Genomic DNA, 22,369 nt, shown 5'->3' with positions numbered 1-22,369 from the left:
GCAACACATCTATAGCTTGGGCAACAGTTTTCTGCAACGAGGCTTTTGTGCAAATACTAATTTTGCCACCCGACAATTTTGGAACCAAAATTTCGGATAAGTCAACTCCCCTTATATAGTTGGCCTTATTTTCTCCAAGTAGCATGCGTAACGTGTAAACGTTTCATAAACGTTTTACCATGGTTTACATAACTTTGACAACCCTTTTACAACGTTGATGAAAGGAAATGTTTTACTACTACCACAAACACAACTCTACTACCCCAAATATGCTACTACTACCACAAATCTACCACAAGCTGGTAGCTGACGCCATTTGGCATCGTTGTGGAATACGAACCGTAGGTTTCAGACGGTGACAGAGCTTGCAGTACTGATCATCCATTAAATTAAATCACATACAAATCTCGAATTTATATTGGGTTCTATAGGAATCTTCTCGAATATCTCCCAATTGACACTTGATTTGGTATCTCATATTACATGCCAACTGGTTGCCAGGTCATAACGTCACTTTCAATTGCATTCCATTTCATTAATTCCTTTTCATGTTGACATTTTACTTCACCTGTGAAGAAATACAATTAAAAAAAAACATGCTAAGAATTTCTGGGAAATTAACTTCATTATTTATTCATTGAAATATTTAATACATATATTGATATACAAAATCATCCAGATAGTCTGCACTTCGTTTCTAAGAGACTGAAGTTCAATAACTCATTAAAACTTCTGGTCTGTTTCCAGTGATTACTCAATCTGCTTTAGTAAACACACTGTAACCATTTTGATATTTAAGCTCCTTCTGGGCATTTTGCTATGAAATGGAGAAAAGTTATTCATCTGATTCAAAAATGTCATTCGCTATTTACTTTTAGGCGGTTTTGATAAGCAATCCTGGTTTAAATATTTGAAGTTTGCACGGTTTAAACAGTGATCGGAGAAGAAAATCATTGAAACATTTCCAATGTCATATTTACTTCCATATACAATTCTTATTTTTACTATTCGTAATAGTTAAGCCCTAAAAGGTGAAGGTTATTCACATCCTGCACATCGTAAAATGTAAATGTTAAGAATCTTTTGGAATGCATGTTCCTAAGTGTAGAATGTGATGACTTTGAAGAGAGATCAATAGGATTTTATTAGTTATTTGACTTGCTTTATTAAACGTTTTAACACTTTGTACTTGTGACAATATTGTACTTGTGATTTGACCTTTAAGGAACATAAGCTTTGTAGTGGAATATTCAAGATTGTGGTGCTTTCAATAAGAAATGAATAAATTCAGTAGGGGGAAAGAGGGGGGGGGGGGGAGGATGCAGATGTGAACTTTTTTTTTTCATTTCTTTGTTTTTCAAAAAATATTATCAATTCCTCAAAGGAAAAATGTCCCCCATGATTGAATAGCCTTTTTTTTTGTCATAGAATTTTTTGAGATTAATATAATATTTAATATTATATATTAACATTTTTTAGTGTTGCCACACATGAACGTTTGAATTGAGGCACTGTACTTTTTACAAATATTAATGCACCAGTGTAAAGTGCACTGTTAAAACAATTCAGAAAGGTCCCTTGGAAAATAATGGGCAGCTCATGTGCCGAACTTCTGCCGGTAACATATCTTGCAAAAAACAGGAACATTTTCCGCTAAAACTCAGCAACCTTCCTGAAATTATCCTTGAACCGTTCTAAATAATGTAGAAATATCCCCAATTAATGCCAGTCATATTTCTAGAACCTTCGGAGAAAACTTAAATAGATTTCAAGCAATAGCTTGGCGCCTTCCTGATTTACCAAGAACGCTTGCAGAGCATAACTGCACACATGGCACAGTTAAGAAAACATTGCAAAAAGAAACTAAATATGAAATTCGCCAGAAATTCTTGCAAGGCTACAAAATTCAAAGATATATTCTCTCCCACTGGGAGCTTAGTCAATCTGGACAGGATGCAATCGAACTGAAGCCGATATACGTAATAAATATGCTCAGTTAATTTTTAAACTGGTAGCTAAAAGTATTTTTCAGAACAGCAAGAAAGCAGCATGCTTGCAATTTGTAGTAATTTAGGAAATATTTTGGCAAAGGTATTTAATTTTCACAGGAAACAGGTGAAAGCCTGTGAATTTCCGAAAAGCATGAATGGCGTTTTTAATTAAAATAAATGTAAGAAAATCTAAAAATAATAGTGCTGCACCAAGTCAACCTAGAAATTTTGGGATGTTTCACTTTGATTTGATGTCAAAATAAATTAGGTTGCTTGATAAGTAAAGATGGACGTCATACACGTTTCCTTATCAACAAAAAAAGCTGAGGTAGAAAAACCTTTTACCCTTTTATGCTACATATATTGAAAATGCACTTTCAAGTATGAGGCTGAATTTTTTTAAAAACATTTTTACCGTCCTAATTGAATGATGAAAATAAATTTTTGAGAGTTACATCTTTGGTGGATTTTTTTAACTTTTAAAGCTAAAAAATAAAAGTTTTTACAACGACAATAACCTTACCATAAAATAAAGAAACTTATATAATGAAGAACAATTCCAAGTCTATTTCCTTTTTTTTTTTGTAATAAAAATACATGAACAGAAGCAAAATTAACGGGAACAACATGCCTCTACTTAGTAGAAAGGATAAAATACAAGCAATAAAATAACACAAAATCCCAAAAGGCACAGAAATATGTATGCAAACGGCCATTATGGAATTGTAAACTCAAGTGTGAAATGTTGAAACAGATTTATAAAGGTTTGAAAAATAGTGCACAGAAATAATGCTTCAAAATTTGAAAAAAGTCTCAAACTACAAAAAACAGATCAGTTGATTCAAAAAGTTAATTATGTTTCAAAGCTGATTAAATCAAATTACTACAATTATTAGTATCGTCCAAAGTGCATAAGTTGTTAGCAAACATACATTAAGCTTCCAGTTTTCCTTAAAAATACTATTTTTATTAATAATTTTTACATTAAAATTGCTCGAATCATGAAGTCATTAAAATTCGCTTACGTTTTTTGGTCGTAAGAATCAGTGAAACTCATGGCGACATAGAGGGCGCTACAGGGAATCCCTGTTTTTCATTACGTTGCCATTGATGGGTGGATGCACGGACTTCAATTCAGCGCCCCTTGCAATCAAAATGGGCGACGTCCAATCAAAAATAAACTAACTTTGAAACTTGTCAGTGATAGGTGGATGCAAAGAGCAGATCGCAGTTGCATCAGTTTAGCACAGAAGAAGTCATAAATTGTCAAGACCCGAAAGCGTTAGCACCATCTAGTGGGGCCATGCTCGAATAACAATAAAAATTGCTAAAATATATTTCAGGGACAGATTCCCCGTTAGATAGCTGTAAAACTAACAGTGTAAAATAAATAATGATGTAACTTAGAGAATGTTCTATTGGAGCTGTAAAAAATTTGCCAATAAGTGTATTATAAAGTGTTCTAAAAGAAAGGACGTATGCCACTGTTTCAAAAAAGGCCTAAAATGCGTTCCCAAAACCGATAAAAAAGTGCTTGATAAGGAGTGGTAGCTTGATACCTACATAAATAAGTGATTCTAGCAGTGTTTTGAAATTTGTACGCAAAATTTTGGTTCAAAGCGTTCTAAAAAAAGAGGAAAAATGTTCGTGTTCAGAAAGTGTTCAAACGTTTCAAAGCGTCTTCAATGTATCTGTTGGTTTGCAGGGTACATTGAGCTTCAGTTTTCCTTAAAAATACTACAACAGCATTAAAATTGCTCAAATAACAGTAAGAATAACAGAAAAGTGTTTCAAGGACACCCACCCACACATTTTTGCCGCAAAAAAAAAAAAAAAAAAGCGAACGAAAAATTTTCGAAAAGAAAATGACAAAGAATCTTCTAATAACGTTCAGTTTCAAGGGAAAAAATGAAGTATAGAGAAATATAAAACAAAGCTAATAGAGATGAACTCAATAAGAACAATGGCGGCAGATAAGCCTCTGTGAAAAAAGATTTCAGACAACAATTTTTGGGAAAAAGGAAATCTAAGTAATGACATCAACACTACAAAAATATAGGACAAAGGAAAGTAACTAGACGCGAAGAAAAGATAAAGGATCAATCTGAAGTCACGGGAGAAATTTTGAGGGTCGATACCAAACATTTCATAAGTAGTTTTGTCAGTCAATACGTATACTGAAGCAGTAAGTTACAAGTACGTTGAATTATTGCAAGACAGAAGTAAGAAAAACAAGAACTAATATTAAATAAAATAGGTTAAAAAAAATAATAATCCCGAGCGCCTTAGTTTATGTCAAGACTAGAAAATCGCCCGTCAAGGTATGACGGGTGAAAATTGTTTTTACATTTGAACGAAGCCATTTCCTGTTTGGTGACATTTTGAAATTGTAACCCTAACTCCAGTGGATTAACCCTAATCTCCAGTAGGTAGCGTTCATTGTTGACCACTTTTTTCGTTTCTTCATTCCCCTGAAATGGCACAGTCTTACCGGTAAAGCAGTTAAGTTACTGGATCGAGTTCAACTTTGCCACAATAAAGCCTTCCCTTGCATGTTAAACATTACCAAAACATATTATCGAATTATCATGCCGTGGCGCGAGTTTCATTGTTGAAGCACGCTGGTTACTCGATCATCGGCCATTATTTATATGAGGATGAATATTTGCGGGGGCAATAAAACATATAAAATTTAAATGAGGTATTGAGAAGCAAAGGAATGTAAGTGGCAAAATAAAAAATTAGGAGAATACCAGTACAAATGGTAGGAGAACCTCTCCTCTGTCTTGGGGCTAGATATAGCACTAGTAGCCCTGGTAGGTGCTGATATACAGCATGATTTAAGAAAAAATTTCAATGAAATCCTACCAAGGACCTTAACTTTTAACGTGTAACGCGTTTTACTCAAAACTTGAGAATGTCCATTTACATCCTTCTGCTACTTACTGCCTCAAATGTCTTTAATTTTTTCTGTACAGCAAGAGGAAACAAGACAAAGGAAAGAAAATAAAAACTAATACTTTTGCCAGTTTCAAAAGCATAATCAAGTGAGAAGCGATAGAGGATATAGGATTAATCTGAAGTCAAGGGCAAAATTTTAAGAGTCAATACCAAAGATGTTTAAAAGTAGTTTTGTCAACCAATACGTAAAGTGAAGCAGTAATTTGAATTACTGAAACGCAGAAGTAAGAAAGACAAAAATTAATACAGTAGATTCTCGTTTTACGCGGGTTTATTTTACGCGGTTTCGATTATACGCGGTTTAAGATTTGACACCTTTATTTTATTTTACACGGATGAGTTTCGTTTCTACGCGGATGGAGCAATGCAAAGAGATTAAATTTTCCCCTCTTTCAAAATCCAAACTCCTAAATATTGCAGATTTCACGCAATAAACTGCATTTTGGCGTGCTGATAATCGAGCTTGGGCCACTGGAGACATTTTATGCGACTGGTTCCAGAGCTCTTTCCAGAAGTAAAGTTAACAAACTCATACAGTTTAGAATTCACTGGAAGAAGAGCTTTTAGGAGTGACAAAGGAGGACAAACCCAACGAGGATACCGATATCGGTGACACACAACCAAAAACGTTCACTTTGAAAATTCTGAGCCATTCCTTGACAATAGAAATGATATTTCTGACTTGTTAGTGAAGAAAGATTCTATCATGGAAGGAAGATTTTACCATGAAAATGATCATAGATTCGTTAATGCTCTGCAAAGAACTACAGAGAAAACTTCTTGACTGCCAAAAGACTATCATAGCCAGCTCCTTTTCATAAACACTAAATTAATTTGTGTTTTTTTTATACATGTTGTGCATAGAAATCGATATAAGTACACATTAAACTTATTATACATTTAGTCATTACTAGAATGAAGTATGTATTTTTTTTATATCTACGGAACCTAAACCCTATTTTAGCACTGCTATTAAGTCTCAATTTACGCGGCATTTCCGTGGAACGTAACCCCCGCGTAAAACGATGGTCTACTATCTTAAAAAAAAAACTCCCTAGACCCTCTCACTCTCATATTTTAATGAGTCTCGCGAATCAGGAAACACACACATATATATATATATATATATATATATATATATATATATATATATATATATATATATATATATATATATATATATATATATATATATATATATATATATATATATATAAAGTTTAAATACATTTAAATATCTTCTTCACAGCAAGGAGAAAAAATAAAAAGGCAAATCAAGAGGGAAAGTTAAAATCTTATTAATAGCCTGTCCTATGTTCTAAGATAGGTTACACAAATTTTATTTACCAAGAAATAAAAAATCCCGATTTGTTCAATCATTCGCCTTTTCCGATGCTATCGATTGCATGAAATGCTTAAAACTTCAACATAATCTTTCTTGAAAATATCATAGTTTCTGTTTTGTATAAAACACTTCATACTCCAGGGTCCCCCTTACCTAAAACAAAATGTGATTTAACCGGTTCGATGGGGCGCTCAAGGCAGCTCTGTATTTTGTTTTTTAATCCGGACCAGGAGCCGAACAATTTCTGATCCAGCACCCCCTACAGGTAATTATTTGGTATGGAAACTTGGAGGATTTTTTTACTTTTCTACACTAAAAAAATTCCGAAACGTTCCTGAGTGTTTTTGTGCAACGTTCCGGGATTTCAATGGTCTTTATCTACTTCCTGGAAACATCAAGTATTATTGTCAAAAAGTTTCCTGAATTGCTACAAGTTGCAGGAATGCAGACTTCTCTCTGTTGTAAAAAATATCCTTAGCTAACAGTTTAAATATTAACTAAGAGTATTTATAAGATGTATCGGTTTCCATTCAGTAACGGTCCGTAAATGCTGATTAAACTACCGAAGGGAGCAAAGGAGTATGGACTACGTAGCTTTGCAAGAATTGAAATAGAGCGAGATGCATAATACTTGCAATTCTGACTTAGCTTTGGCCATTTTTGCAACTGTCTTGATTTATCAGGAAGGTACAGTCATAGAAAAAAAAACGAAACACTTTTAATTATTCGGCCATTATTCATGCTAGAAAGGAAAAAAAGGTGTCATCCGACTTGGTTTAAAGTCTTCTTTAAAACTACATAGGTAAAATTTTGATAAGGGACCATATACAAAGCAAAACGAGCACCAACTCTTGATTATCAAATGGGAACCCCTATTTTTTGCTACATAATTATGTTTAGACCGCAAAATACAGCCAGGGTACGAAATTTCACTGCATTCCGTGCAGTAGAACAGGAGTTATTAACGAAAAACGTTTTAGGGACCGTCACCACATTGAAAACGCTTCTTTCAAGGTCACGGCTTATCAAGTAACGGAATGTAAACAAAGAAAAGATCGAGATTATCCAGCTCAGTTCATGATTTTTTGAAATTCTCTCTTTTTTCCGTAATTCGATACTTTTTGGGCCGATAATGTTGCGCCAAAAAACGATTTACGGTCAAAAACTTTTTTTTTTGAAAAAAAAAAGTTAAAATACTTACAGATTTTTGTCTATCAGAATTAACCTAAGAATGACGGACTGGGTTTGACTGGTTCATCGTATAGATCGTTGTTTAGTAAATCGAATAAGGACAAATTAAAATTAATGGAACTTTTTGCCTTTTCTAATATGAACCTATTGTATTACTTATATAATTATTCAACAAATTAGCCTCACAAAAATGTAAATATCCAATCTTATACCAAGAATCATGATGTGAATGTGTTTGATAAATGTATTGCACGTATGTTACAGGTTTATTTTGGAATGAATAGAAAGTCTTTTGATATAAAATGGAATTGCGCGTTTTTAATTCCGCAGAACATCGGCAGAAATTTAGGCCATCGCACACAAAAATATAAAAAATATACCGCACAACGAGGGAAGACGCAGCATTAAATAGATTGGAGACACGAGCAAAGCAAGGTTTATTTATTCCGTGAAAATTTGCTCCATATACATAAAATGAACGAAGTATCAGTCTGAAAAATAAAACAGAAACAGGAGAATATAAATACCCGTTATTGAGCAAACTGTTCACACTCGAACTTTATTTGGGAAAAATTTGGTTATTTGAATTAACACAGTGGACAAACACGGTAATTGTTCTAGCGGCTTTTTTGTAATAAAAAAAAGAGAATTTGTTTCAAATCCAAATTTGATGCGGAAGATCATAATGCGTGGTAATATTAAAAAATCATAACACAATTGGCGGTTTTAGCTAAACATGTAATGGCTCTTAAAAGCAATTTAGGAAAGTAATTTCCCAATGCTATTTCTAGCAACGAGATTCGAGGTGGTCCAACTCGTAATTTAAAAAGACAAAAGTTATTTTAGCTTAAACCAAGGTGAATCGAAATCATACTTCTTGTCATTTCTCTGAGTTTGTAACTTAGCACCATGCAAACAAAGCTTAGTATTATTTAATTTTGTTTCGCGGACTATATACTTGCAAATGAACATTTCCTATAGTGTGAGGCTATAGGTAGACGCACCTAGAGCAATATTACACAAAGCATAACTGAACAGATAAGTTTAATCTATCCAGAGACTACACTTTCGTCCTTGCTACGGATTTCGCAGACTGGAATCGAAACTAAGCGTGAGGGATGCAGAAGTCACCTCATTGAAGCTGAGAGTGCGAATAAACTGCTAGATAAAGTAAATTTATCTGCTGTATGTTTACGACATCTCACTGGTGAGATAAATTTTCTTCATCCACCAGTTTTTAGGCACTCTTGGCTTCAATGACATGACACCTGCTTCATTGTTCGGTTAAACCAGATGTTTGGTGCAGGGCTGTTGTGCTCATTATTAGGACGCACTGCAGTCATCGAATGGGACAACCAAACCGCAGTGGAGACGCGGGCCGCATTCAGCCCTCGCAGTTGGTCCATGTGGCCCGTTGTTTGCTTAAAGAATAGGACCAAAAAGTTAAAAAAGAGTGTCAGTGTCCTAAAGGTGGGGACGAATATTCAGATATTGGATTCTGAAAAACATGCATTTAATAAGATAGGCATCTAGTAGTTGAAAACAATTATTTTTTACAACTCTATTTTTTTGTCGATATTTTTCCACGTTATTAAAAAAAAAAAAAAATTGAAATTTTATCTTTGTCTTGCGAGAATAGTTTTAATGTGAAATGCACGGACAATGACCGAGAAAATAAAAAGAAAAAAAAGGTATTTAAATTGCAGTTAAGAATAGACAAAAACTCAACTAATCTAACACGCAAATTAATGTTTTGTTAAATTTTTGACGAAGTCAAAAAAAAAAAAAAGTTCACAATTAGCTACAACTACTACTTTCGTGCAGAATGAGGCTCAAAGCACGCGGCCCTCTACTGCTGCTAAAATTTCCTCTCCTACCACATTGAAAATTATTCAAACACTTTACAAAAAATAATAATAATAATTCCTAAAAACCAGTAAACTTATCTAAGAGCAAATATTACCTATTGACCCATCTGGATACTGTTAAAGGCGAAACTTCACACCGTCGGCTATTTTTCGAGTGCTTTTTCCCGATTTAGACAAGGCAATAATTCTTCCTTTTAGCAAATTATTACCGGGAAGAGCCGTTAATTCTACACTGTCTATTGCAAAAAAAAAAAAAAAAAAAAAAAAAAAAAAAAACAGAAGTATTTTACGTGTAGCTTTTAATTAAAAGAGTTCTATAAACTATTCTTTTATTAAACAATGAAGTAGTGTTTCGCATTATTTACACATTGACGTTTGAATGATATCCACAAAAAACTGACAGTTGCAATATTGTGTTGTTTTTCTGCAGAGACAGCGAATAAATTTATGCATTTAAAAAATTCATAGACGTAACTCTAATGTAAAAAAACCACGTTATAACTGGTTTGCTTATTTTGTTGAACATTTTTTTTTCTTTTTTTACGAAGAAACTAACTTTCATAATTTCTGTTTTAAAATAGTATACGGTCCCCTAAAGTGAGAAAAAATGAAGTTTTAAGCATAGTGCAAAAACTACTGAATATTTTGAGCTCAAATTTTGGATTCCCGCATAAAAGCTCTTCTAGATTGTTTTTCTGGTAAAATTTAATATGGTTTCAGATCATATTTTTTTCAAAAAATATTTAAATAATTCATAAAAAAAACTAAAATTGCATTTTAGGTGTTGTAAAGGGCGTTTTTATTATTGGGTCGATTCATATTTTGATATAAAAAAACAATCTTTGCTGTGCCTAATCTAGTTTTTGTGTTATGAGTAAAAATATCAAAATACGTTTTAACATTACGAGAGGAATTTTTCAGAACTCAATTCTGAAGTAACGGCTGGTTCAAATTAAACAAAATTTTGTATACAGAATTAAAAATGAATGCTGATCACAAATATGTGATAAAAAAAGGGGGTTCTCATTGGAAAAAATTGAAGTAGATGCTCGTTTTAATATGAAGACGACCCCTTAACAATGATTTTTTAACATCATTATGTAGAACTTTTTATTCCTGAAACAATGACACCTCACACGTGTCTCTAGTGTCAATAGTCTTTGAATACGATCGAATGTTTCGTTTTTTTTTTCTATGACTGTACCAAGCTGTTATATTATAACTACCTAAGATTACTCTGTAGTTCCGGAGACACGACTGGCTTTAAATGGGAAGATTTCAGGATTTTTCAGGAAGGGTTACTGAATTTTATCGGAAAACGTTCCTGGTTTTTGCTAGATACGTTACTGGCAGAAATTGGGCACATAAGCTGCCTATTATTTTCCAGGAACTGGTCTTCTGAATCGTTCTTACAGTGTAACTTTGAACTTGTAAAACGTGGCTCAGTTAACATTAAATAATACGGAGAATCTTCGAACGGTCGAATCAGGACCCCTCAGTTACCAGTCCAATGCCTCACCGATCAGGCCACCACAGCCTCTCCATGCCGTGCTTGGAAGTTCCAAACAAATTCCGTCACACGAAAAGGTTTGTTCTTTTGATAAGTACCAATCTTTCAATTGTGCAAATGCATTACCAAAATTAGGGAAGACTGCTAAATTTGGTTTTTCTTTACTAATAATAAAGCCGATAGTCTGGATCTTTGTCTGGATGTCAGAATCTCTGTCTGGATCTCTGTGACGCGCATAGCGCCAAGACCGTTCGGCCGATTCTCATGAAATTTGGCACAAAATTAGCTTGTAGAATGACGTTGTGCACCTCAAAGCGATTTTTTGAAAATTCGATTTTTTTTCGATTCTAATTTTAAATTGGTGGATTTAATTCCTCTGCAGCAATACCGAGCAAATTACCAATAGGTGGACGAGTAAATTACCAAAGCATGGGCGAGCAAATTACTATAACATGGACAACAAAATGAACAGAGCATATTGGCGATAAATTCATCATCCATTATTTGTAAATATACAGGCGAACCAAATTACCTTTTAATTTTCTACTACTGGCAAAGCCGTGTGGATACCGCTAGTAATAAATACATCTGGAAGAAAAAGTCCTATAAAGAATAGATCTGGATAAGAACACTCTCGATCAAATTACCTTTCCCAAAATGCCTTCTCTTCCCCCCTCCCCCCCGCAAAAAACGACTCACATAGGAGCTATGGTGCCACAAGCACAAACATAGACAATTACGCCAAACTTAAAACTCCGTTTCTTTTTGGGCGTCGAGAGTAAAAAAATAAATTTTGTCTCAATAAAAAAAATCACGTATATTTCTACACTGTAAAAACGATTCAGAAACGTTCCTGGAAAATAATAGGCAGCTGATGTGCCCAATTTCAACCAGTAACATATCTTGCAAAAACCAGGAACGATTTCCGATAAAAGTCAGTAACCTTTCTGAAATATTAAGAAATCTCCCCTATTAAAGCCAGTCGTGAACCTTCTTAATAGATTAAATAGGTTTAATTTATTTGATTAGAACCTTCCTGGTTTACCAAGAAAGCACCAGAAATATTAGAGCAACGACTGCCAAGCTACGCGAAAATTGCAAGCAAGAACCACGCATATTCCTTGCCTGGAATTTCTGCCTTGCAAAGCTGTAGCTATCCAGTGACTTATTTGCTCCCATTGGAAGCTTAGTCAATCCGGACGGGTCATAAACAATCTAAAGCCGATACACTTAATAAACACGCTCCGTCAATATTTAAACTGGTAGCAAAAAATATTTTTCACACCAGTGCGAGGTCTGATTCCTGCATCTTTTAGAAATTCAGGAAACTTTTTTGCGAAGATACTTCATTTTTTGGGGAAATAGGTGAAAACCTCTGAAATCACGAAACGTTCCACGGAAATAACCAGTAACGTTTCGGAATTTTTTTACAGTGTAACACCATGATGATTTCTGAGTACGTGTGGACCCATGACTCGTCTAATAAACACTCAATAAGACCTTGATCTCGCTTTGCTTTTGATTCTAATTTCATCATTTCTCAACTGAATTTTGAAACTTAGTGCCTTTCGCTAAAATTCCACATTATTTTCACATACCATTATTGCATATTTGCCGCAAAGTGCTTTTAACTTTTTCCGTTAGGGCTTGAAATTCGGATTCACAAGCTTTTTACACGACGAAATAGGCGTAGTTGGTTGCTAATTGATGCCAACATTAATTTGATAATAAAAGTAATTATCAAATTAATGTACTCCAGTGTTTTAATTGTTGCCAAAAACAATGAAAAATAACAGTAGTAACAAAATTACGTAGTTGGTTGGTTGGTTTCATTGAGTTTTATTCCGCAAGATTCTTGATAGGCCTTACTGCGTCAATAACAAAGTTATTATGTTTAGTAAACTTAACAAATTAATTTTAAGGCTGAACCTAAAGAAGCATGTATTTGTGGATTTTGTCGATTTTAAACTTTTTAAATAATGCAGGTTTTCGAAGATTTGGTTCAAATCAAGTCATCAGTTTAAAAGCGTAATCCACATTGCTTAGGGTCAGCCTTGAAGTTAGTTTGCTAAATTTTATTAACAAAACTAACTTTATTATTACTTTTCATTTTTTTTGGCAACAATTAAGAAAAGATTTCGAGTATTGTTTAGCTTTCTCGTTGTTTATAGTTCATTTTCAGCATTAAAACATACAATTTTGTTGTGAATATGTCTAAGTCAGGTGCAGAAACAACAAGAGCGTGGCGTGAGAGATAACTTACGGGTAAAGTGTCAATTCAGAATCTAAATAAAAGAAAAGATAAAAGTTTCACTTCTATCGTGTCTTTAGGACAAACATTTTTTTTTGTGGAGAGACAATTATTTTTATTTCATTACAAATATTTCCGTGTAAAACTTTGAATTCCTTATCTTTATCTTTACTAATAATAAAGCTGAAAGTCTCTGTCTGTCAGGATCTCTCTCTGTCCGGATCTCTGTCTGGCTGTCAGGATCTCTGTGACGCGCATAGCGCATAGACCGTTCTGCCGATTTTCATAAAATTTGGCACAAAGTTAGTTTGGAGCATGAGGATGTGCACCTGGAAGCGATTTTTCGAAAATTCGATGTGGTTCTTTTTTTATTCCAATTTTAAGAACAAAATTATCATAAGATGGACGAGTAAATTACGAAATTATCATAACGTGGAACCGTAAGATGGGCACAAGCCAATTGGCGAGATACGAAATTGTCATAACGTGGAACCGTAACATGGGTACAAGCTAATTGGCGGGAAAATTCACCATACATCATTTGTAAATATACAGGCGAACCAAAAGATCTTTTAATTTTTCTATTACGGGCAAAGCTGTGCGGGTACCACTAGTTTTTTCTATACACTAATATTGAGTTTCTGAAACCAAGAATTTTAAATGAAAATTTCCCATGTTGATGTGCGTCAGAGAATGATTAATAATTTCAAAATAATTTCGAAAATGATGAAAAGAAAAATCTTTTTTAAATTTTAAATGCAAACTTAACTCTTTGGTGAATTAGAAAGAAAGATATCGAAAAATGTTCCCCCTGACGGCGAAACTCATTAAGATACACAATATTTTCTCAAACATTAAATTATTGATGACGTAATTATTTTTTTTGAGGGCGGACATGTGTGATTGAAGTTGTAGTTATGAATTTATGCATGAGGCAAGATTCGCCAGAAATTTAATACGATGGGAAAAATATCATATTTTGCTTCCGGGTGTAATCAAGATATGATTAAGAAGTGTGTTTTTTATTTTCAAGAACAAGTATCAAAAATATTCTTATTCCCCAAGGGATATTCTTAATCAGATAAAATTGGAAACGACGATGGTTTTTGAAATAAATATCTGCCTTTGCTATATTTTTAATTTTTGAGTAATTCTTAGAGAAAAAATTGTCGAATTTTCAAAAAGTATTTAAATTGCTTAGTTAACAAATATAGCCTAACCATAAACTAATGTTGCTTCAAAATAATGTACTAATTTTATTTCATGTACAAATGTATGTGACCTGTTGTAATAACAGGTCTCCCTAAAATGATTGTAAAATTTAAATAACGTTGTAGGAAAACATACTTAGTTGACAATAACGAGTAACGATTAATTTATTTAAAATGAAATTGATGATTTAATTCAAATCATCTTAGTTCATTTTTTAAAAGCAGAGTCACGCTCTTACAACTCAGAGGAGTAACTTTTTCTTGCTGCTTCGAAAAATCAAATTAAAAACTTTTTATTGTACAGTAATGAAGTGAAAAGTAATAATTCAAATAAAAGTTTAAAAGAAATCGTTAATTTTATTACAGTTACTAGAAAATCGCCCGTCATATTCGATAGTTGAAATTTTAACCCTAACTCCAGTGTATTAACCCTAAACTAAAGTAGATAGCGTTGATTGTTGACCCCTTTTTAGTTTCTTCATTCCCATGAAATGGCACAATAAAACAGCTAAGTTACCGGATCCAGTTCAGCCTTGTCACAATCAAGCCTTTCCCTGCATGTTAAACATTACCAAAACATAATATCAAATTATCATGCCGTGGCACGAGTTTCATTGTTGATGACGTTAGAAGCGTTACTCGATCTTTGCCTGTTATATATATGAGGATACTCATATATCTATAACAGCTAATCGAGTTCGAGTGCAACTTTTAAAAGAGTTGAGATAATCCCGTGGGATCTTGCGATTTTTGTTTCCACGCAGTGCAGATATGCAAAGGGATTGAAATAAATTGTTTTTTCGCTCTCCTGAAATGTAGTGACTTACGTTAGTCTGACTTTGAGTTATAGAACTATAATGAGTAGAACACATTCGATACACTTTCAAAGTAGATTTAAAAAACATTTTGGTACACTGTTTCATAACATAATACTTTCGGAAAGCATTTTAGTGCACGTTAACAAAATTGGATCACTTTTTTTTTAATTAAAGTGCTCCAAACCTGTTCTCGATGCGTGCAGGAAATTTGCAGTCTCTACGAAATCAATTAATCTTTTTCGATTCTAAATTACTTCAAATGTTTTTTCCCCATAGCTTAAAACAATTGATACAATTATTGAAACATCTACACGCGAGGGAAAAAAATATTAGTCATAGTTGTAGTGATTTCTTATTAATTCACTCAATTTATCCGGACAACTAACGTTAATAAATTTTAAACATCGAAAACTTCAAACGGAAAATACAACATTCGAACGCATTATGATATGAGTGCATTTGTATACAGGTAAACTATTATGGTACTACAATCTAAACAATAAGATTAGACACTAAAACTCAGCAATGAACATATGTTGAAGAAATATGAGGTATTAGCTAAAGTATAACACGTAGTTCTTGTTTATTTCATTTTAAGCAATTTAAAGCAATCTTTATATTGATAACGAGGCATTTTTTTACTGCGGACAAATTCTATTTTTTTAGTTAATTACTTTTTGCAAACAACTAATTTCTCGCACATCTTTCTATTTTTTTTTTCTTTTCAAAACGTATTTACGAGTTAAATGAAAAATTGTCATGTAACCTTTGTGCTACAATATGATTAAAGTGAAAAATCAATGTAAATAAAGCGCAAATTTTCCTCAAAATTTGTGCTTTATTTTCGTTGATTTTTCACTTTAATCATATTTACGGATATTTTGTTTAACTTTACGGACAATTGAAAAGGCCTTTTTTTGTTTTTTATTCCGTTGTTTTTTTTTTAAATTTAAAAGAGAAAACAAGTTAAAATAACAACAAACATTCGTTTGAATTTTTGACGTCTTGAATTTAAATTAAATTTTTTGCAATCACGAATCGTGACAGGACCCTACTCGTTGGGTTTCTACAAGTGGAATGGAATAGAAATGGTCAAGAAATTTACACCTGCAATATTATGACTGGTGATTTTATGGAATAGACAATACGAGGCATATCCGTAAAAAAAGAAATGATAATTAGGATGGGGTAATAAAGATTAGGATTTTACGGCCAATATCCACCAGTACTCTTATCACAAAGAATATTTGCAGATTATACCGCAATGCATTTTTATTTCTCATCAATCTTAAATGATGGGAAAAAGGAATTTTTGTATTTAGATGAAGTTTCGCTTTTTAATTTCATCTATGTCGATGTTTTTTCTGAAAAATCATAACTTTACATAAAAAGCTCTTTTTTTAAGGTAAAATCTACTTGAGTTAAACCTTGAAAAAACTTATGTAAATGCAGGCGATTTGTAACTATGACAACGAAAATTTCGCTCTCTAAATAAATATTAAAAACAGCCGTTGTCATTCTAATCTGAAAAATCAGAGCAACATCAACTTTGGTCAAGTAAGAGCAATACGCAATTCGTGATTGCTCAAAAAAAAAAAAAAAAAAACACTATAAATTTTCTTCCTTAAAACACCCGAAGTTGCATTATTCTGCATTATATTTCATAATTTCACTCTGAAGAAATATAACGTAAGAAATTTCAAGAAAGGATGAAGAAGAATGAATTTGGAAACCATCACTCGATTTGACTTTCTGCGTTTAAATATAGCCTTGAGGGCATATGAGTTGCGGAAATTGATTTCAATGTAAGTCTGGGATGCGAAAGATTACTCTGAGGCTAGTGATGGCGGGAAAAAAGAAGGAAATTCCATTCTCACCCTCTTTTTTTTCTGAAAGATCGGAAATACCATTTCGAGAGTCCAAATTGAAGATTCCCGTGCAATATATTTGAATGTGAGTTTGCCTTAAGCAAAAAAATCTGGTTGCAGGGATGAACGATTTTTTAAAAATCACATGATAGTGTGCGGATATGAAATTTATTGCTTTTGTTGGAAATGTTTTACGAAAAGTCTACTAAAATACAGTTCCTGAAAATTTGAAAAAAGTAACAGCTTAAATCTAAAACCCGTTTTGCCAGAATATGTTTTATTTAAGTTTTTCTTTTTAAATTTAGACAATAATTATTACTAATACAAGGTCTTTAAAAATTGCAGTAAATCAATATTTTTATTCATTTAATAGCAAAATCATTGGTTATTGGGTCATCATTGGTTATATTACATTTAGATATATATTTATGAATAAAATTCTCAAAAATGAAATTATTTTTTTGTTTCATTAACTGACTTCAAAAAAGGAGGTTATGATTTCGTCATGCGGCTTTTTATGTGTGTTTTCGGATTATTTCAAAACTACTGGACCGATTTGAAAAATTCTTTTTTTGTTTGGAAGGGTATACTTCCCAGATGGTCCCACTGTAATTTGGTCTGGATCTGATAAGGGGTCCCGGAGAAATCCAAGAAACTTTGAATTTCACACGCTGTGGATACATCCAGCTTACGTCAGCGAGCGGATTACGTCACAGGTCACGTGGTGTTTCCGTGACCGGTGTATTTTCTCAGCAAAGGTTTTGCCTTCGTCTTGAACGGGAATTCTCGCGGTATATGGATGACTAGTCGACCCGTGCGGAACTCCGCACTGTGCTTCGAATCGTTTCATAAGGTATTTCGCTCTTTAAGAATTTCAAAGGAAGAACATTATGAAGAAGAACCGAAAAAAAAGTAAGCGCAGAAGAGAAGACATGTAACTTAAAGACATCAGTAACAAAACCTCGTTAAATACAACGTTGTGATAATTTGATCATCGCTCACCTTTTGGTCGTACATATTTTCAATTCAAACATAAATATTATTAAAAGTGTGGCTGAGTAGTGACTCGTGAAAAAGCAATAATTGTGCATGTAAAAAAAACAGGTTGTGGCAAATACAGTCCTGCCCATGTGAGCATCTGACGGGGAAAAAAAGACATATTAAAGAGATATTTAATGGCACGGATTCGAATAGGCGCCATTCTGATTAACAGCCCGACACCCCAACAAACCTAGCAATTGCGCCTTCCTTTTCGAAAGCTATTCATTGAAGGAATGCGTAGTAAAAAACAGCAAAAAAGCTTTTTGCCAAAATAATAATAATAATAATAAGATCATGCTTCTATGTTTTGTCATTAACCAGCATGATACGATTTAAAATTATTCGAAAAGCATGGAATTTGATTAAAGAATGACGAAGATCTCTCGTAGCGATTGAAACGAACATTCTAGAGAAGTAATAAATTAGATTGAGAATAAGTGTTTTTATCTTTGAATATTGAACTATTTCACATAGAAGGTTGCTTTAACAGTTACGGCTTAAATGTACGCACATGTTTCTCTTTTAATCGAACACTTAAAATTCAAAACCAAAACCAGTTGAACTGATTCCGTTTTTTAAGTGTAATTTTTCGAACGTAGACAAAACGTATTTTTTGTGTGAAACTCGGAGTTTTAATTTGGCGTAGAATTTTTTTCATTTGTATAAACTGTCGAACACTGCTATTAGAAACATCTACATTTCAGCGTACAAAGAAAATGTTTTCTGCACAAAAAGGATTCCCTTGAGGTAAATCTAATACTTTTTTATGCTTACATTTTTTTTAGTGGTCTGGACGGAGTCAAAGCTTAAAAAAAGGAAGAACACCCTTCGATTGACAGTCAACTTATCCGAATGATAACTGTAGCCTGCATAAAGGAATCGAAACACCAAGTAGCATTCCCACTGCATTTATTTTATTACGTGTGTATGTTATGAGTACATGTAATGCGTAATACTAATACAAATTTGATATTATGTCGGACAGCCCAAGCTTGCCCGAAGTTCAGATAGTTTATAGCCGAACGCTCTACCGAAAAAAACTTATCAATTTAACCGAACTAAGTCCAGTGCTTTTAAGCTTTATTAAAATATAAACACACACACACACAGTCTTTTTTTTTTTGCCGAAAGCGACGTAAAAAATTGGAAAACTGCATTAGAACTTTGCTTTAAAAAAATGCATAAGATCTACAGGCTGTATCAAGGTTTTGAAACAGCAAGGGGCGTTTTCGAAAACTTGGTTTTTCGACCGTAAGTCTATTTTTCGTCGTTAGCCAGCCTGATAAATTTTAAAATGAGAGGGGAATAATATATAAGGTAAGATATTGAAGAAAAATGTTTTTATTTTTGAAAATTTTTACAATTTGTTATCGCAGGCTGCTTGAACCGTTATAACTTAGATGGCAGCACGTGTTCATCATTTAACAGCACGGTTAAAATACAAAATAAATTGAACTATGCTTTCGAATGTAGTAAAAATGTGATAAGCTATTTGTTTTTTAGCAAAAAGAAGAAAAAAATATATATATTTTACCCTTCAAATTGAGGTAGTATTTTATTTATTTGTACAAAGAGTCAAAAACTCATTAGAAGAATATATATTTCAATATACGATTTATTATTTTTTTTTCTGAACAAAAACAATTCTATTGTAGTCTGAAATCTTAAACCTGTTACTTATATTTTCGCTTACATTATGCTTTAATTTTCTTTCCAGAGCCAAAGCTTCAAAAAAAAAAAAAAAAAAAAAAACACGTGCAATTTCGAAGTAATTTAGCACAAAATCACGGAATGTTTTCGTATCAGTAAGGAGCATTTCCTTCTCATTTATTCTACTCCCTCATAGTTGATATTCATTTAATTCAGTGTTCATGTAATGCGCGATATTTCTCTAATTGTTTGTTGCAGATTGTTCGGACGTGGGTCCGAACACGTAATCTCCTGGTTACGAAGAGAACGCTCTGCCGATCAAGCTACTCAGCTCTGTCGGTCATAGCGCAAATTAAAGTTATAAGTTTGACCGAAAACCTTATTCTGGTTCTTTAAAACAGGTTTTTCGGCTAAAAGAAACAATTTTCAGACCTTGGGTCTATTTTTCGTCAGTAGCCAGCACCATAAGCTATAAAATAAGCCGTAAATCAAAGAAATCGATCAAGAATTGAGGGAAATTTGGCGTAGAAACCAAAAACAGGCTACAGAAATAATATATAAGGATTAATTTTCGCCGCCTGTTGCTTTTTACTTATAGGTGTTACCAATGTTTTACTATGTAGCAAAGCAGTATATTAAACATATTTTGCTACTTTAATAGCTGAACCAATTACCTTAATACTATTTTTAACTAAAATAACTTAATTTATTCACTAAAATGTTTTTTTTTTTTTGATAATTCAGTTTTCAAACATATTTAGTGTTCAATCCAAGGGGAATTGAGTACAGAACACCCCCGATGATTTAACTTAAATTCTTTAATAATATTTTGTAACTGGTGTCTGATTTCTCAAGTTTGACCAGTATTCTAGATTTACTATTTCACAATGCTGCCAGTTTAATTTGAAATTAGGGTTATTCTAATTAGCAGGCTTCAAAGAAAGGAGGAGGTTCTGAACTCGTCAGATTTGTTTTTTCTTTGTACAATGTTCTATAAATACTCGAAAACGCCTGTACCCAGGGGCGAGCACAGGGGGTGTTGAGAAAGAACACCTGTTGACCTGGGCCTGAGAATGAAGGAAGCCCAATATTTTTAAAAATTGGGGTGAACTATAGGGGTAAAAACAATATGGAGAGGGGCCCGGAAAAGTCATTTGTGACTGGCCCCAATATTTCTGCTCACGCCCCTGCCTGTACCGATCTGGATTTTTTTTTTTTTTTTTTTTAAATGTTTGAAACGGTATAGTTCCTCGGTGGTCTAATGGTAATCAAGTTCGGGTTTGATGAAATTGAGGGAACTCTTCAAATATTATACTCAGATTTAAAGCGATTTGTACTTCATTAACTTTGTACATCGTCTCAGTGAACCGGGTTTTATGTTTTTTTTTGTTAATGGATAGGGGGTGGTCTAACTTTACTCTAAGGTTACAAATCTTTGATTTACCCTATTTGTTGTTTAGAGAGAAATGTTATGGGTACAAAACAATAAATTTCATGTAATTTCCCTCACGAACGATTAAATATAAAACCCATTGTTAAAAAATGCCATAAAACAAAGGTATGTGTTTTCTTTACCCATAGTTAAAGAAAGTATTAAAAAACATTATTATTAAGAGTAATCATAATGAACATTTTGAATCAAGGATTCTCTGCAGCAAACGTAAAATTCATTCCAATGGAATTTTTTACCTTCATCTATAATGAGGGCATTTGAAGAACCATGCGACTTTTATCACGAATTACACGACACGTAAACTTGAACATTTTTGTGGAACATAAATTACAATTTCACAATTTACCATGTTACAATTTATAATTAAAAATTTTACGACTTGCAATTTACAGTTTATTTGCAGCTTGGGACACCGTAAACATTTAAATGGTTCTAACGAAATACTGACTCCAGTCTATATCTTTCATTAGAAATGAGATCTATCAATAGTTGCATTTCTGCTAATGCTCGTTCATCGTGAGGTTTAGCTAAAAGTGTAAAGGGTTCTAAATTAGATCGAGCGATTACTTCAAGTCTTGACTATGCTGAGAGCTACGTATACTCGTCCTTTTGCAAAGTTCTATTTTCCTAAATCTATGACAGCTATATCGAGGGTTGTGTGATACGTATTGCTGTGAAATATAATTTACAACTTTACAATTTTTAACTCAAAGTAATTTCTGTTGTTTTTTTAGTGACTTGTGCATTTGCTTTCGGAAAGCAAACTTTGATAAAGTCGAACTAATTATGAACACAACATTTTTTGTACCTAGTTGCACATTTGAAAAAGCCTTTCTTCACAGTCATCGGAAGTCTCTGAGATGCTGTGATCTATTTCTTTCTCTATCGTGCTCATCTTAGTTGTTTTCAGACTCATGTGTTCGACGTTTTCGTACTCGACTTGCGCGTAAGAAAGGCCTCAGCGTCATGTACCACATATTCTATCCAACGAACTAATTTTTTATTTACACCACTGAAAAGCAAAAAATAAATTACTTTTAAATAAAAAGAAAAACCGCCTTCAAAAAACACGAAGGAACTAAAAAGCAAAAAATAACCGATTACACTTACATACTATTTCCTACCCACACCTAGAAATGAAATTTATTTTACAATTCCAGTACAAAAATCAATGAAACTAATCACCCAATTATAAAATAAATACTGATTTT

Source organism: Uloborus diversus, chromosome 8, assembly GCF_026930045.1.
Source record: "Uloborus diversus isolate 005 chromosome 8, Udiv.v.3.1, whole genome shotgun sequence".
Classification (NCBI taxonomy): domain Eukaryota; kingdom Metazoa; phylum Arthropoda; class Arachnida; order Araneae; family Uloboridae; genus Uloborus; species Uloborus diversus.
The sequence above is the reverse complement of the archived record's forward strand: the minus strand, read 5'-3'. Positions refer to the sequence as shown.